The sequence below is a fragment of the Bos grunniens genome, chromosome 1 (genome assembly GCF_055505025.1).
Source record: "Bos grunniens cultivar Pamir isolate PY7600 chromosome 1, Bosgru_T2T1.0, whole genome shotgun sequence".
Classification (NCBI taxonomy): Eukaryota; Metazoa; Chordata; class Mammalia; order Artiodactyla; family Bovidae; genus Bos; species Bos grunniens.
Window position 1 is genome coordinate 18,982,690 of NC_141165.1, and position 17,651 is coordinate 19,000,340.

The window sequence follows — 17,651 nt, forward strand, 5'->3', positions numbered from 1 at the left end:
ATCTCCAGACTGTGAAAACTGAAATGGTTTTCATGCCATCAAGACAATGTAGCATCTCTGTAACTTGTTGACATTTAGTCTGGACGACATGCAGTATAGCTTTGAGCTCACTCTGCAGATGACAGGAATGTCCTCTAAGCCTCAGCCTGTGGACAGAGCAGACCTAGAATCCAGGGATCCTGAGGACTGATCCAGGCGACTTCCGGGTAGTGTGGGATCCGGGCAGGTATGGGCTGCAGGGATCCTTCCTCTGAAGAATCTGCTCATAGCCTGCCACTGTCTCTCTAGAAGACACTGAATATTTTTCAAATGAATGTTCAGCCAACTCAGCCTATAACTGTAGCTTCTACATCTGTAACAAGCACCACAAACTCTAGTTGATCCCTTCCAACCTCGACTAGGGGCAAAGGTGATTCAGCCAATAGTCTCAGGACCCCTATGGTGCTCATGCGTGCCTGTTCCAAGATGGTTCAAATAGGAAGACAAAAAATGAGAGGCAGGAGAAATAGACAAGATTCAGGAGCTATTTCCAGTCCTCACTGTTGTAGACAAAGCAACACACCTGACATCCTTCACAGAGTGTTTCCGTGTGTGCAATCTTGCTGTGTTCAAGCAGCACGAGCAAAAGGTTCTTGGGAACTTGCCTGAGCAAGACTCGTGCAGCACACGACTGCCTTCTGCAAAAACAGGAGCGTTTGTTCCGGTTAGAGTGTTGCCTCCTGTGTTGGCATCTGAACAAGCAGCACTTTAGCATTATGAGTTTCCTAAAAGTAAATGAATTACTGGAAATTTTCCCACTCATTTAAAAGTATTTCAAATCAAGGTGCATTTACTTTTCAGTCCACTGTATAGGGAAATAAATGTCAACTGCAACCCCAGCATTGCTGGCATTTATTCTGCTAACAACATAGAATTCTCTTCATCTAACCGCATGAACAGAGGAGCCTGGCTGGCTACAGTCCTTGGGGCCATAAAGAGTTGGACATGACTTGGCAACTAAAACAGCAAACCACGCCTGGTGTCCTGGTTGTGGCTCTCCAGATTTCTCTCTGAAAATCCCTCTCATTGCTTTAATTTCTCGCTGAAGAAATGGTGAAAAAGTGTGTATGATGTGGTGTGTGGGTGTATGTCATGAGTGTGTAAACCTGCTTGTGAGTGTGTGTACACTGAGGAAGTTGTAGAATTCTGTAATTACCACCTCACAGCCTATTCATTCCCATTTCCTGTTAGAACGTGGGTAGCAGTGGATGGAGGTGGAAGATCACAGAACAACTTTTTCTTGTGCTCATGTCTGATGCCTTGGTAAGGGCCAGGTAGCTTGACCTACAGCTGATTTAATATCAAATCACACAACAGATCACCTAAGGACATCTTCTGTGTTCAGAGAACACATCTTGGGAAGGACCCCTGCCCAGCCTCTCCACCAGCTTGTCCATAAGCAGGGCCTGTTGGGAGAAGGCACACACCAGTTGTTCTAGTGGAGGGAGTGTAATACTGAGTTGTTAACCATGTATTAGGGAGCCAAGAAGACAGAGGGGATACTGGAATATCTCAGAGTAGCAAGTGCAGGAAATGGTTGGCACCAAGGTCAGAAGAGTAGGAGGAAGAGATTGGGATATGAAAACTCAGAAGCCTGGAGGAGGGGCCCTGGGCACAGAGACTCAGACATTCAGCAGGGGACTGCTGGGTCACTCATGCTAATGGCTCTGAGCTTGCAGAGGGGCCCCGTAGTGTGGTACCCAGGTTGCAGATAAAGAGGATGCCAGCTTCTTGCGCTGGGGTCTCTGAGGGTTTACAGGAAAGTTGGACAGGTCGGAGAAACCAGAAGTGAATTCACCAGCTGCTGGTGGGGAGCGGGTCAGCCAGACATTCACAGGAATGGGAGGGAAGTTCTCCCGCTCACCTGTCTCCCTCTGGCACCCCCTTCTGGTGGAGCGAGCCTAGTAGAAAGCTGCTGACAAAGGGAAAATATGGTCAGCAGAGACATGGGCTCAGCATCCCAATGCAAGTAGGGAAGAGTGGGTTTGAAACAGAGGTAATAGTTTTGGAACCGGTGCAGCCTGCCAGCACACCCATGGCAAAGGTGTCCTTGGAACAGACCAGGGTTATGCACTTCTTGTTCCTCATGAAACCTGAGCAGTTCCTTCAGCATCCTTGGTGGAAAAGAGCCTTGATATTCAATGGTCCTGAAACAAGCCTTTATCTAAGCTCCCATTTCATATTTCGTTTAAATCATCCATATAAATGCATAAAGATCTGTATGGCTTTTGATGTGTTTATATGTAAAGATAACTCTCAAAGAGTTGTCTGTTTTCTTTTGTACACCAGGTAGATAATCGTTTGTTATAAACATAGAGTTTATCCATCCTAATTTCTTGAAAAAGGAAAGAAACATTATGCCTCTCTGATTTTCTATTCAAAACTTTTTAATGCAAATGAAATCATGAATCAAGCATAAAAACAACCTAATTGCTAACCATAATATATTATAATGATCTTTAATTAGAGCAAATTTAAAGTGAATACAAGCATATTAGAAGTTTTTCTCATGGATCCTTAATTTGTGTCTATTACTCAGAAAGCTGACCCTGAGTATCCACCAGGCTTTAGAAGAATATACCATTCACTCACACAGAACCTATTTCTTAGATGCAAATACTTTCCTGAGTATAAATAAACACAGAGGATACATTGAACAGCTTCCTCAGGTGACAAAGTTCTTAAGACCTGTGCTTATTCGAGTCTTGTCCTCTTGATTATGTTTTGAAAAGGAGAGCAAGCTTTAGCTAGTTTCCCTAAGGCTTCAAACCAGAGCTCTTGTCTGTATAGTGTGTGTGTGTTTGTGTGTGTGTGTGTGTGTGTTCTCAGGTATCATCTGGGCTCCCTATCCTTGAGCAGAAGCTGAGAGAGGTAACAGCTAGCCCTCCAGCATCACGCATTGTCTGCTTGGATCAGGGAGGTGAAAAATGTTCCTGTCAACTGCAGCTTGTGAATTTTTGAAGTTAGCATTTAAACTCCTCTTGATTTACAAGGATTGATGGCAAGGAAACAATCACACAGGAAGACTTAAATATAGCAGTATCCTGGTTCCTAAACATAGATTAGCACCCTTAGCTTTGCCAAATTTAACACTTCAGAAAATATCTTGGTGGAATATGGGGAGGTTGCAGAGAAGCTTACAAGTAGCCCAATCCAGGGGAAGTCGCAGTGCTGTAAGGCCACATGTTAATTCTGGGCCTTCGGGCAGTAGTTCTACTGTGTTCATCTCATCTCATAAGGAAAGGAACAGGCAGGGCCTCTGTCCCTCCAGCTGCAGGCTATGGGCAGACTGAACCAAAGGCAGTCTTAAACCCTGGACAGAGTCAGTGACACCAGGGTTTAATTCCTCAAATCAAGGAAATACTGAAGGACTCTGTGTGACAGAAGTTATTACTGACTTCTGGAGATGAAGCAAATAGAATATGATCTGATTTAAAGGTAAGGGTTCCTGTAGGAGTGGGGGAAATAAGCATAGGTTTCATGAAGCATTTGTCTGGTCCCCTTGCTGCGGTGGGCCTGACTGGAGCTGGTGGATGAAGTAGCAGTGACTGGCTGAGCCTGCCATCTCTTTGTCACCTTGTAACACTTGCAGGGGCATTCCTGACTGCAACAGTAATGCTTACCCACTCCCAACTGATTTCTGGCAGGAGGCTTTGTCAACTAAGTGCTTTTCCTCAAAGTGTGATCCCAGACCAGTCACATAAGTGTCACCTGCAAGCCCACTAGAAATGCAGAACCTCAGGCCTCACCCTAGACGTGCAGAATCAGAATCTGCATCTTAACAAGGATCCTCCCTGAATCCTTTCTGTGCCCAGGAAAATGAGACACATGCCCATACTGCAGATTTATTTCTATGTACTGTATTCCCCATAACAGTCTGCTTCCAAGTTTCATTCCTGTTTTCTCAAGATACATTTGACATACGATGTTGTTAAGGTTAAGGTGTACACTAGGTTAATTAAACTGGTAGGTCATGAGTTCAGTGTGTCTCTAATGTTATTGCGGCCGACATCAGCAAGCCAAAATCTAAATTTGTATATGCCTCAAGGTTATGAAATTGAAACTCAAGGACAGCTGAGCACAAACCACCCATCAGGCTTGAGGCTGAAGCCAATCATCAATCATTTCCTCACTTTGTTTTCACCTTTTCTCTAGAGAGTCTCTCGCTGAGATCCCATCAGTGGAGGGCCCTCACCACTTGTGATTTAACACCACTCCATTCAAATCTATTTTTGCTCAATAAACTCTTAAATTTTTTAATATGCCTCAGTTCATCTTTTAACATGTACAGTGTGATGGTTTGTACATCATGATTTGACACAATTACCACAATAAGATTAGGCTTCCCAGGTGGTGAAGTGGTAAAGAACCTGCCTGCCAGTGCCCTGGGTCAGGAAAATCCCTGGAGCAGGAAATGGCAGTCCTTGCCTGGAGAATCCTATGGACACAGGAGCCTGGCAGGCTACCGTCCATTCGGTCACAAAGAGTCGGATACAACTGAAGTGACTTAGCCCAGCACACCACAATAAAGTTAGTGAGCACATCATCACATCACAGCTACTGTGACATATGGAATACTTCACAGAATTGTATATCGTCCTCAGACAGGGGCCACGCTGACCTCCTCTGTATGGGTCCAGTTTCAGCATCTGTCCTGCCAGAGGGAGCACCTTGCTCCAGCTAAGCCTATTCCCTGTTTTCTTCTAATGCTCTAACTGGAACATGACCTTCACTCTAATTTCCCACATGTCTCTCCTCCCGTAACAAGGTGGAAAGGAAGAAAGGAGGGGCAGGAAGGAGGGAAGAAAGGAAGAAAGATGGAGGGAAAGGAGAGAAGGAGAAGGAAGGAAGGAAGAAAAAAAAGGCAAGAAGGAGGGAAGGCAGAGTGGGAAGGATGTGGGGAGAAAGGAGGGAGATCCAGTTCTCATGGCACTGTGCATTACTGGAGCTCATGAACTCTGCTTCAAATACACGCATGCAAATGTATCCCATCCATTATTTCATTTTAAATGAAGAAGTGACCTTATGCAGTGTTCAAGACAGCATTCATTGGTGTAAGTTTGGAGCGCAATTTGCCAATGTCTATTGGAGTTCTTAAAAAGAATCTTTGATCCAGCAGTATCAGAATTTATCCCATGGATATAATTGCATAAATGCACAGAAATATATGTCAAAAGTGTCTGTCACAGGACCATTTAATAGCAAAAGGTAGAAATAGTTGAAAGTATCAATACAAGTTGTTTTGAAAAAATCAGTGCACGTCTCTGCAATGGAATACTATCCCAGCACAAAAAACAAATTGAGGAAGTTTTGCATGTGCTTCTGTGGTGAGCTCTCTAGATAATATTGTTAGCTGAGAAAAAGAAGGTGCCAGACAATATGCATATCACCCCATCTGTGTGTGATTTTAGTGTGTGTGCACGTGCTAATTCCCTTCAGTCATGTCTGACTCTGTGGCCCCATGGACTGTAGCCCGCCAGGCTCCTCTGTGCATGGGATTCTCCAGGCAAGAATACTGGAGTGGGTTGCCATGCCCTCCTCCAGGGAATCTTCTTGACCCAGGGATCAAACCTGCATCTCCTCCATCTCCTGCATTGCAGGTGGATTCTTTACTGCTAAGCCACCAGGGAAGCTTGTGTACATTTATAAAACACAATTCATAACTTATTGTATTTATATCCAATGGAATTCTATAGCCATTACAAACACTGCTTTGGCAGAATTTTTAATACTTGGGACATCTTTGTAATGTGATGCTACGTTTAAAGGGTTTTTTTTAAAGTTTAAAACAAAAGCAGGATGTGTGTCATGATTTTTCTCCCCTTCCTTCCTTGAGCATTTTCCAATGTTATTAAATATTCCAAAAAAATATTTTCCTACTCTTGGATTTTTGTTTTCAGTTTTTCCAACTTGTACATAATTTTCCAACTTGTATGTAACATTTTTTTTTTTTACCAAATGCTGTTTTTGAATTTCAAAGCCTTTCTGAAGATAAATGTAATTACTGGTTCATAGGGTATAATATTTTGTCATAATTATTGGCTCATAGGATGTGGCCCTTGATATTTATTGACAAATTAGTTTCCATAATCCACAAAGATTTTTAATGTAATATTTTCAACTTTTGTTAATGTAATTAGTTACTAAAAGCCATCATTTGTTCTACAAATTTTAAATTTTGCCATATAGCAGTTACTGACACCTACTGTCTGCCAAGCTGCCTTGAAGACACTGGACACGTCATCACAATTAAGACATGGTCTCTACCTTTCGAGTCAGGGCTTCCCAGGTGGCGCTAGTGGTAGAGAACCTGCCTGCCAATGTAGGAGATGCAAGAGACAGTGGGCTGGGGAGATCCCCTGGAGAAGAAAATGGCACCCCACTCCAGTTTTGCCTAGAGACAGAGGAGCCTGACAGGCTATGGTCCATAGGGTCACAAAGAGTCACACAGTTGAAGGAACTTAGCATGCACTCCCTACCTTCAAGTCAAAGTGTGACCCTTGGACCAGCACATTTGAATACATAATTAGAACATGATGCAGTTTGGCCTATCATAGAATTATGCCCACCATGCCATGGAATACAGCAGGCCTACAGTGTGACTGTGACAATTACCAAGAAAGGGAAGAGATTCTTACCCTTCACTTTGACTTCACTCCTCTCATTCCAACTAAAGAGTGATGCTGACATACGGAAGGGGGAATTTTTCTTTTCTTACTCGTATCAGAGTTCAAGTATTAAGTATACCTGACTGTAGAAAGAAAGCAGAAAAGAAACTTACTCTAGTTTGTGTGTCAACTATCTATATTTCTGTGTCACCATTTATATATTTCACAGATTCAGAAGGTTATAAGCCTCCTTCAAGGACACATACATTCATCCTAAATCTGTAACCAAACTTAACCTTCCCACAGCCCATGTTCCCCTGCCTGCTTAGAATAGAAAGATGGTGGTCTAGCCTTCAAAGCATTTGCCCCAACTTCCAAAAAATATCCCCAAATAAAAGAAACCACTCAGGGCTTCTGTGGTGGCTCAGTGGTAAAGAATCCACCAGCCAAAGCAGGAGACACGAGTTCAATCCCTAATCCAAGAAGATCCTACATGCCTCAGAGCAACTAAACCCATGTGCCACACTACTGAGTCTGTGCTCTAGAGCCCAGGAACTGCAACTGCTGAGTCCACTCACTCTAGAACCCGTGCTCTGCAACAAGAGAAGCCACCGCAATGAGAAGCCCAAGCGTTGCAACTAGAGGGTAGGATCCACTTGCCGCAACTAGAGAAAAGCCCAAGCAGCAAAGAAACTCAGCACAGCCAAAAATAAATTAATTAATTAAAAAAAATTTTTAAGAGACAACTCAGCCTCCACAAAAAGCACTGTCAAACCTCTTAATATTTCTTATGTCAAGAAAATCTTAATTGAAACATCCTAACTAGGTTGAATAAATGAAATTGCCAATATTTGACTTTTTTAACCTGTAAAACTGGCAGTTTCACATAGTTCAACTAAAACCTGCAATTTAATTTTTCCTGTTTCTTCCCAAGACTACCGATTATACACGTCTAATATATTTTAGAACTAATCGAAACTTCATTTCATACCAAATGATTTCTGCAATATCTGTCCCAGATACAAAGAAAAGGTGGGAAAACTATTAACATAGGTTTATGCTTGCTTGTTACTTCTTAGATTATCAGTAAGATAAAACTGGAATACAATATTTCCCAAATTGAAGGGAAAGAGGTTTCCTGCTTATTTAAGCAGAGGGGCTTCTAGCCGATGCAGAATTAGGAGTCAGGCAAACATGGGCAAGCAAACTACCAGACTATAGTTTCTAGTCTCCAACCCAGACAAGGCTGGCGTCCTCCTCTTAAGACAAACACGATGCTGAGAGTGTGTTATGAATCCAAGATTATTACTAATGTAAAGCTGCATGTCAGAGATTTAGGGAGAAGGAGAGAGAGAAGAGATGAGAAAGACAGAGTCAGCCTGAAATTGATGAAGACTCCCATCAATGGAAGCATTACTCTTATCAGATTTAAACTCAAATTGTAAGAAATTTAAGTTCCGTAATTCTGTAGAGGGTGTGGTATGGGAAATGATGCCTCGGAGCTTGGAAAGCTGGCCTGATCCCATAAAAACATCAGAATTTCTTCAAAACTTCATCATAGTTTGAAATGCTTTATGGAGTCCTCCTATTCAAAATGTAATCCACAGCTCCAGCCTGTGTTCTCAGACTCTAAAGCGCACATGAATCACTTGGAGTCTTCTGAAATGAAAAATCTGATCCGGTAGGTCTGTGTGGGTCCTGAAAGCCTGTGTTTCCAACCAGCTCCAGTGAGGGGTGATGCTGCAGGCGGGATCCTGCTTCCAGGGTAAAGTACCCTTCTGACAGCCTTGGTTCCTCTTTCTAAATTTGCCATCTCCTCCTGCGGGTCACACACGGAGTGCTGAAGTCAAGAGGCACCAGTCCCCCTCAGTGGCCTTGCTCTCTCTTCTTTCAAATCTTCCTGCCTATAAAACAGGGGCTATCAAACCTAGCTGAGGATAGAATCTTTGACTTTCCCAGTAGCAGGAAATTTAGAGATTATCCTAATTCGATCCTTTCCCTCCGCCCCCCAGCCCATCTGTATCTTAAAGCCAGAGCCTGAGATCTTGCTGACAGAGTCTGCAGCCATCCCATCGGACCTGGGAGCACTCTGCAAGATAAGGGCCTCTTGCAGATCGTTCCAAATAAGTGAAAGTAACTATAAAAGCCATTGCTCAAAATTACTCACAAACCTCACGTTAATGGAGGGTCTCCCCCTTTGGGGTTAGGGCAGAAGACAAGAAACCCAGTGTTTCCTGGCGGGAGGCTGTAGGGGAATCCCTCCTGCCTATCCCTTTTCACAGCAGGTGAAAGCACAGGGCAATCTTGGTCTGCCCCCACCTGTCAAGAGCAGGTGTCAGCTTCAGTTACTGTTTTGCAAAGTCGTTTCAGTCCTTTACTGGTACTCAGCAGAGAATGAGGTGTGATTCCCTGATCTCAGCTGTTTTTCCTCGGGCCTGTGGCACATTGGCTTTCCTGGGCTCATCTCCTCCCTCCTTCCCTCTCTGGAATGCATGTCTTGTTGATGGTAAATATACTGTGATAAACCAATCTGTAGTCATCAAATGAGAGGTACAATAAAGCCGACGAGTGAACATGTTGAGCTACAAAGTGATGAAAATCATGTTTTATTCATGGAGAACCATTTTAACTGGGGACATAAAATGATACAAATCAAATGTAACTATGTATGTCTTGGAGTGGGGGAGGGGTGGAGGGGGAGTCAGGACTAAAAGGAGATGTTCTCATCTAAAGAGTCTGCTCTCTTTTGTCCTTTGTAGTTGCTATAGCACCATTTTGAAGTCCAGTAGGTCCTCTTGTCATTAAGGTCCTCAATGACAATTCAGCCAGTAAATTTCACATCACGTGTGGGTGACCATATAATTTATTATCCAAACCAGGACCCTTTTGACAATGGAATGGGCACCACTGGTGACTGTGCTTCTATGTCAGGCAGGCACTGAGTCTGTCTCAGGTTAACCAAGACACAGCCCTTCTCATTATGGGCAGTTTTTGCCCTGGACCCAGTGACTTTCTGGCACTGAGATGTGAATCTGTCTCAGAAAAACTGCACCAGACAGAAATCAAACAGGCGAGGAAGACTTTACTCAAGACTACTGCGATAAAGGAGAGAGACTGACCTCTGCTTGAGTACAACAGGGACGGCTGGGGATGTGTAGCCAGTGAGCAGGAAGGAAGTCAGTGGACAGAAGATTACTAAGGGGAATTGCTTAGGTATGAAGGGCATGGGAATCCTTGCTAAACTGGGCCCAGTGGGACAGAGACTGCAGCCGAGGACGAGGCCTCCTTGAGCAGAAGATGGACACAGAGAAGCCTAACTAAAGTTTAGTCAAGGAGAGAGTTCTTACAGAATCTAATCAAATGAAAGGCAGCTTTAAAATTCATTCTTCTCCAAGGAAACCTGTAGTTTCCCACTATAACAACTCACTCTTGTTCTGAGGAATTCTCCCAAACATATTTATGTTCTAATTTCTTTTCCCTTGTGATTTCTTTTCATTTTCCTTTGCAAATCCAATTATTCTTGTGTTTGATTAGAAAATCTGTTTAATCTCCTGCTCTCTCCTTTGACTCCAGCAAAGCTAGGATGAAACTGACTTTTGAAAAATTAAGAAAGTGGTTTGAATTGACCAAGAGAAGCACAGTCATAATTCAGCCAGGAAGGACTTCACCAAGTGGTCCACATCTCATGGCGCCTTGTCTACTGAAGATTTGTTTATTTTATGTTTATCTCACATGTATGTCCATCTTTGCGGAGGCCGGTATAGAGTCCATTCTTGAAGCTCAGTGCTCACCACTGGGAAGGCCCCTCCCCCATCCCGGAGTCACTTTCCTCACCTATAAAATGAAGGCATCTGATTAGATGACTCCTTGTTACTTTGCAGGACTTTTTAAAAGTTCTGTAATTCTACCCCTCTCTAGATTGTATTTTCTTATAAAATATCCATCTTGGATCCATTATGAAAGATAGGATGTGAATGATGGTAAGTCATTCTGAAAATAATTACATTATGTAGGAACAGTCTCTGAAAGGCTTGGTTTTCCACACACACACACACACACACACACACACACACACACACATACATATACATTGTAGTTTGAAGTAAAAACAATCCAAAAAGGGTTTTCATAAATGTTCCCAGCAGCTTTGTTAGTGAAAGTGGTAGTGACGGGGTGGGGGTGGTAGAAACGACCGGAAATGTACTTCATCAGGATAACAAATTCAGAGTAGTTATGGACTGGCACAAGCAGAAAATCAGCATGCTCCAGCAGCAAAGGGGGTAAATATTGACAATTTTAGCAAAAAAAGGCAAGAAAAAACCCAAGTATGACACCACTTACTGAAAGTGTAAAAACACACAGAACAGTGCTACTTATTTCTGAGGGATACATACTTACATATGTAATAAAAGCATTTTTAAAATGCTTGTGTATGATAAAACACCAGATTCAGAATAGTGGTTACCTCTGGTGATTGGGAAGGGATTATAATTAGCGAGAGAATTCAGAGCTTCAGCTGCATTTGCTAATACTTGAATCCATAAACAGGGAGTTGGATATGCTTGTTCATTGTATTATATTTTACACTATTTTGTATATCTTAAAATGTTTTATGACATCCTTGTAGTAATGTTAGGAGGGTCGTGAAAAGCCATGGCATTCATTTGTTTGTAAAGATTAGAAACTGAATGTCAACAAGTTGCTACAATTTTTTAGTATCAAAGGTTAACAGACATTTAAAAGCTCCTTGCTATCTGCCCCTCAATTACAATACACCAAGCAATCAAAAACAAAACACACAAACAACGTCCGGTGTACACGTTGCCAAAGGAACTACTGGTCAGGTACCAGTGTCTTGCGTCCCAACTTCTTACATTTCTAACTAGTATTGCTTTTTGGTGTTTTGAGACTTTTTACAACTTTTTGGTGTTTTGAGAAAAGTTTGTAAAAGCATATATGGGAAGTGATGTATAAAATTGAGATTAGAGGACTTTCCTGGTGGTCCAGCGGTTAAGACTCCATGCTTTCAATGCAGGGGGCATGGGTTCCATCCCCAGGTGGGCAGGGAAGTTCTGTATGAGGCATGGAATGGCAAAAAAAAAAAAAAAAAAAATGAGATTGGATGCCAGATGATAAATTGAACAGTTTACCCTGCAAATAAGTATCAACTTGTTGCAGGAAGGGGGACCCCTTCCAGGGCCCGAAACTGGGCTCTTGTCTAACACTTGGAAATGAATTGTCCGAGGAGACACATGTGCTGACAAAGCAAGAGATTTTATTGGGAAAGGGCACCCGGATGGAAAGCAGTAGGGTACAGGAACCCAGGAGGACCGCTCTGTTACATGGCTTGCAGTCTTGGGTTTTATGGTGATGGGATTAGTTTCCCACCCCCATTAGTTTCCCATCCCAACCCCATCCCATGGGGTTGTCTTTAGCCAATCATTCTGACTCAGAGTTCTTCCTGGTGGTGCACACCTTATTCAGCCAAGATGGATGCCAGAGAGAAGGATTCTGGGAGGTGGTTGGACAAGTGGTGTCTCCTTTTGACCTTTCTTGAGCTCTTCTGGTTGGTGGAGGCTTATTGGTTCCCTGTTCCTTACCAGAACCTCCTGTGGTAAAACAACTCATACAAATGGTTACTATGGTGCCTGGCCAGGGTGGGCAGTTTCAATCAGCGTGCTTCCCCTAACAAACTCAGCTCTGAGCTTCCAGGTGGCCTGGACAAGAGGAGAAACCCTCTGAGTCAACAAGAACCAGCTTAGTAGGAGAGTTTTCTTGGCACTAAAATTTGGGGAAGAACTAGTCACAAGGATCTTTATATCAAGGGCACTGAAGCCTTTTGCATGGTGCTCAAATCTCTTGATTTGCCCTTGACAGTGGCTCCCTGTGATTCACTCACTTCACACAGGACCAGAGTGATCTGGTTATAACAAGGTTCAGATCCTGTCGGCCCTTCAAAGGTCCCACTGCATACAGGTAAAGGCAGGATCCCTTCCTCATCCTCCAAGCTCTCTGCCCTGCCTGAGCGTCTGCCCTCACTGCCTGTCATTCTGCTGCTCTGTTAGGCCTTTGTCACCCTAGTCTGCTTTCCTTCCACGCAGAGCTTAACCTGCCTGGCCACCTCTTCCCTCAGTTGGGAATGCCCTGCTCCCCAGTGAACCTGGCCATCCAAGTCTCCATTCAAATGCTATTCCTTCCACTTCCCCCCAGAGAGGCTTTCCTTAATCACATTGACAAAGGCAGCCTCCCTCCTAGTCTCATCCCTAGGCCTCAGGCAAAAAGGCCAGCACTGGGCCTGCCTGTTGAGGGTGCCCCTCTGGTCATTCTCCCAGTAGCCCATCAGGCCAAGGGGATTGGCATCCTCAGAGCCTGGGTCTCCTCTTCTAGACTGTGCCCTGGTCACTTGGGTCCCTGCAATTCTCTGCCCAAATGACCTAAGTTCATTTCTAGAATCTGTGGGCCTCTGCCTTAGGCCTTCCTCCCCATGGGTGGTCTGTGCTACCAGTTTGCACCACCCTAAGTCACAGGGTGGCTGGCCATCTGCAGAGGCATCAGTGGCTCTTGGATATAGGGGCTGAGGTGTCAGGCATGAGTGCAGAGACCCCTCACACTAGGAGCTGGAGCTAGGCTAGGGAGGGAGGGGGGCAGGGGCAGGGTGTTCATCTAGGGATGAGGGTTGGGGTTGGCTCACCCAGCTCTGCCATGTTCCAGTGCAGACCTCAGAAGTCTGAGAATACTGAAGCTGGCCTTCTAGGTCTCTATGAAGTTAATTTGTCAGGGTAAGAAGGTAGGTCATATTTTATTTAACACTTCATGAGCTTGGTTCACAACTTATAAATATTTTGACGCGTGTGGGCCTCCATCGGTCTTCTTGCTACATCTCCACAAACGTTAGAGGTGGGCCTTGCTTCCTCACCTGAAGGTCTGTCAGGAAGATGCGGGAGCTGGTTCAGCTGACAGGGCCTGGTGGTCACAGCCCCCCTAGAAGCACCTTTTCTGCCTCCTCCTTGCTGGGGGATTCAAGCCCTCTTCTAGGCAGCCATGCTCTCACTCTTCTGTTTCCCTCTTTATTTCATTTGCAGCAAAAGGCAGAAATCTGAAATTACCTTATTTCTTTATTTGTTTTATATTTGTCATTTTCCCACTAAAGTATGAGTTCTGTGAGGTCATGGACTTATGGCTGCATCTTAGAACTTGGCAAGCACGAGGTGGTCATTAAAAATGTGCTGAATGAGTAACATTGGGACAGTTTTGTGGCTGGACAACGCTAGGTCAAAGATGACTCAGAAAGGCCTTGTATCCCCAGCGGGCCCCAAGTCAGGTAAGGGAGCAGACCAGAAAAGACACAAAAGTCCTTTGCTTTCAGTTTCACATTCCTTAAGAGGCTAATTAATCTGGAAACAGGAAATGTGAATGTAGCCATTATTGGGGGATTTCTACTGGGAGAGAAATAGTTTGCAAACCAAATCAGTGCTAGGCAAGAGGGAGACTTTCCTGTTAGACCTGAGAGACAGGACAGGGCTAAGGGAGTTTGGAAACCTGATGATGCAGCAGAACCGGTGGAAACTCATTCCTTCTCCCTGAAGAGAAATTGCCCGTGGTCTTTCTAGGAAGGGGATGGTGTCAAATATTTTCTGCTGTTAAGCTAAAAATACTGTTCAGAACAGAGGCAAAAATCCCCTGGATGCTGCTCTCTGCCTTATTTCACTCCCATGGCAGAGAGTGATAGCTGCAGAGCAGCCTCCGCTGCTCACTCCCTCCATCCTTCACCAAGGCCTCCTGGTGGAGCAGGCTGGCTCTCAGCACTCTCTGGATGCCCCAGTGTGAATGTATGAAACAGACACAGCCACTAACACATAGAATTTTTTTTTTTAAAGAATAAGTTTCCTTCCTTTCCACTCAAATAAATATGAGGTCATTTTCATCCAAAGATGATAAAGCCAATCCACTTGAAATAGGGATGAAAATAAAATAGGAAATACTCAAAACTACTCTTTATGCCAAATTCAGACTTAAATTGAAGAAAGTAGGGAAAACCACTAGACAATTCAGGTATGACCTATATCAAATCCCTTATGATTATACAGTAGAAGTGACAAACACATTCAAGGGATAAGATCTGACAGACAGAGTGCCTGAAGAACTATGGACAGAGGTTCGTGATTGTACAGGAGGCAGTAATCAAGACTATCCCCAAGAAAGAGAAATGCAAAAATGCAAAATGGTTGTCTGAGGAGGCCTTACAGATAGCTGAGACAAGAAAAGAAGCTAAAGGCTAAGGAGAAAAGGAAAGATATACCCAACTGAATGCAGAGTTCCAAAGAATAGCAAGGAGAGATTAGAAAGCCTTCCTCAGAGGTCAATGCAAAGAAATAGAAGAAAACAATAGAATAGGAAAGACTTGAGATTTCCTCAAGAAATTTACAGATACCAAGGGACCATTTCATGCAAAGATGGGCACAATAAAGGACAGAAACGGTATGGACCTAACAGAAGCAGAAGATATTAAGAAGAGGTGGCAAGAATACATAGAACAACTACACAAAAAAGATCTTCATGAACCAGAGAATCACGATCGTGTGATCACTCATCTAGAGACAGACATCTTGGAATGCAAAGTCAAATGGACCTTAGGAAGCATCACTCCAAACAGTTAGTGGAGGTGATGGAATTCCAGCTGAGCTATTTCAAATCGCGAAAGATGATGCTGTGAAAGTGCTGCACTCAATATGCCAGCAAATTTGGAAAACTCAGCAGTGGCCACATGACTGGAAAAGTCAGTTTTCATTCCAATCCCAAAGAAAGGCAATGCCAAGGATGTTCAAACTACCACACAATTGCACTCATCTCACATGCTAGCAAAGTAATGCTCAAAATTCTCCAAGTCAGGCTTCAACAGTATATGAACTGAGAACTTTCAGATGTGCAAGTTGGGTTTAGAAAAGGCAGAGGAACCAGAGATCAAATTTCCAACATCCAGTGGATCATGGAAAAAGCAAGAGAGTTCCAGAAAAACATCTACTTCTGCTTTATTGACTATGCCAAAGCCTTTGACCATGTAGATCACAACAAACTGGAAAATTCATAAAGAGATGGGAATACCAGACCACCTTACCTGCCTCCTGAGAAATCTATATGCAGGTCAAGAGGCAATAGTTAGTCCCGGACAAGGAACAATGGACTAGTTCCAAATTGGGAAAGGAGTACGTTGAGTCCGTATATTATCACCCTGCTTATTTAACTTATATGCAGAGTACATCTTGTGAAATGCCAGGCTGTATGAAGCACAAGCTGGAATCAAAATTGCCGGGAGAAATATCGATAATCTCAGATATGCAGATGACAGCACCCTTAAGGCAGAAAGTGAAGAGGAACTAAAAAGCCTCTTGATGAAAGTGAAAGAGGAGAGTGAAAAAGTTGCCTTAAAACTCAACATTCAGAAAGCAAAGATCCTGGCATCTGGTCCCAACACTTCATGGCAAATAGATGGGGGAAAAATGGAAACAGTGAGAGACTTTATTTTCCTGGGCTCCAAAATCACTTCAGATGGTGACTGCAGCCATGAAATTAAAAGACGCTAACTCCTTGGAAGAAAAGCTGTGATCAGCTTTTCTAGACAGCATATTAAAAAGCAGAGACATTACTTTGCTGACAAAGGTCTGTCTAGTAAAGGCTATGGTTTTTCCAGTAGTCATGTATGGATGTGAGAGTTGGATCATAAAGAAAGCTGAGCACTGAAGAATTGATACTTTTGAACTGTGGTGTTGGAGAAGACTCTTGAGTGTCCCTTGCACTGCAAGGAGATCAAACCAGTCCATCCTAAAGGAATAAGTCCTGAATATTCATTAGAAGGACTGATGCTGAAGCTGAAACTTCAGTACTTTGGCCACCTGATGTGAAGAACTGACTCATTGGAAAAGACCCTGTTGCTGGGAAAGATTGAAGGCAGGAGGAGAGGTAGATGACAGAGGATGAGGCATCACCAACTTGATGGACATGAGTTTGAGCAAGCTCTGGGAGTTGGTGATGGACAGGGAAGCCTGGCGTGCTGCAGTCCCTGGGGAATCAGACACGACTGAGCAACTGAATGAAGTGAACTTGGACAACTGGGGAAACTTAAGTGGACTGGAGAATTAGATGACAGTAATGTATCAGTGGTAATTTTGTGATTTTTATTGTTGGCCTGTGGTTATGTAAGAGAGTGTCTTTATTTGTAAGGAATACACACACAGTCTTTATTTGTAAAGAATACACACAAAATACAGGAGAAAGGAACATCAGGTCGGCAAAAAGGCTAGAGTCCAAAAAAGCGTTCTTTGAACTACACCTGTAACTCTTCTGTAAGTTTGAGATTGCTTCCAACTTAAATAATATTTAGAATGTGAGCACATTTTTGTGTGCCATCCTTGAACTGATTTTCTGGTGGCTCAGGTAAGTTGGTAAAGAATCTGCCTTCAGTGCTGGAGACTAGGGTTCTATCCCTGCATTGGGAAGATTCCCCTGGAGAAGGAATGGCAACCCACTCCAGTATTCTTGCCTGGAGAATCCCATAGACAGTGGAGCCTGGCAGTCTACAGTCCATGGGGTTGCAAAGAGTTGGACACGACTGAGGGACTAACACTAAAGAACTGCATTGACATAGTCCTTTTCTTTACAGCTCTGGGAGAAAGAGAGGGCACACAGAGCAACCAGTAGTTGATGGGAAAGTAGATAGATGTGATAAATATATTGTTTACAAATAATAATTAAACATGAGAAGAGGCTAGTGAAGAAGTTTGGAGGATGAGAAACAGGGCTGGAGGAGACAGGAGAGAGAGTAAGCATAGTGCTCCCCCGAAAGACGCTCTTTCGGCTGGAAAATCAACCAAATACATACTGGGGGGTTCTCCAGGCAGCTGGAGCTTCTTTAGAACCATGGGAGGCTTCTTGCAACTCCCCGAGTCTGCCACTGTCTCAGCAGGATGGTGATCCACCCAAAGAGCACCCGCCTGCAAGCAAAGCATC

General features: G+C 43.6%; 1 protein-coding gene and 1 non-coding gene across 33 annotated transcripts in view; one reads left to right on the plus strand and one right to left on the minus strand.

Moving 5' to 3' along the window:
• The window catches only part of NEK11 (NIMA related kinase 11), a 272,407-nt gene that overhangs the window by 246,855 nt on the left and 7,901 nt on the right, over positions 1 to 17,651 (plus strand). The window lies entirely within an intron of this gene.
• On the minus strand, positions 4,603 to 4,709 carry LOC147379081 (U6 spliceosomal RNA). The gene has a single exon (XR_015135205.1). It is a non-coding gene; the product is annotated as a U6 spliceosomal RNA (small nuclear RNA).